Below are 1,147 nucleotides of genomic sequence, written 5' to 3' on the forward strand. Positions count from 1 at the left end.
GAGGAGATAATATAGGGAATTTCTCCTTACTATAGGAGGACAAGTATTGGATGATAAATGAACAAAATATCATGAAATTATTGACTAATTCTAGAGCTCTAGTGATTCAGAAAATCTAGGAATGTGTTCCCTATGATTTAATGCAGATTCCTAGTGTTGGGAACCAAATCCACTATTTGAGGGATTTTGGAGAGGAAAGCTTCCTCCTTTCAAGGAGAATTCTTCTCCATCAATTTGTATAAGTAACAATTCTAATATGCCTCTAGAGGCAAGTATTTATTAGTCTTCTTGTGGAGAAAACTTGTTCTTTAGCAGCTCCACTTTCATTTCTAGCAGGGATGTACTTGGATTGATTCAAATAATGAAGTTTGGTGCCATTTTTAGCTTCTAAAGCTTGGTTTCCTTCACAAGACTCTTATTTTCCTTAGGCTTTTCCATCCTAGGAACCTCAAAGCCTTCTTGTATAGTTTTCTTATGTCCTTTGAATGTCTTTTTAACTTGCATCTCTTATTTATGCATTTACTATTCATGCTTCTTTTGTTGTAGGTTACATTGGTTAAATGATTGAAGTGAATTTTTATACTTATTATTTACAGAGTCACAAGCATGATGCATCCTTAGAACATCTTTGTAAATTCATCTTCATCATTGAGCTACTTGGATTGGGTTACTAGTTCATGAATCTAGAATTTCTGGAAGTCCCTTGTAGCAAAATAGTAGTAATTTTATGTTATGTTTTAGAACATGTTAATGAGATTAATTTGAGTTTATTCCACTTGTATTGGGTCATAAAAACATTTAAGTTAATAAAAAAATTTACCCCATAGAATTTTCACTTGATTAGGTTAGGCATTTGGTAGGTTAACTCAGCTCACTAGTTTTTGCATTTCCAGTTTTTAAACTAGTATTTTTCTGCTATTTTTAGCACATGTTAACAGAGGTATTTTGGAGTGATTCCACTTGGAATGGAGTCCTAATACATTATAATTAATTAAAAAAAAATCCCATCCCATTTGAATTTGATTTAATTGGGAATTCAGAAAGTTATCTCCTCTTGTAGAAAAACAGGACCTCCTATAGCAGCTCTTATAGCACATTTGATAAAAGAATTGAGAATGAAAAGCATCTTTTTTAAATTGTCATTTCT

Source organism: Pinus tabuliformis, chromosome 7 (genome assembly GCF_031772625.1).
Source record: "Pinus tabuliformis cultivar Carrire ecotype Pingquan chromosome 7, CPIR1, whole genome shotgun sequence".
In the NCBI taxonomy this organism is placed as follows: domain Eukaryota; kingdom Viridiplantae; phylum Streptophyta; class Pinopsida; order Pinales; family Pinaceae; genus Pinus; species Pinus tabuliformis.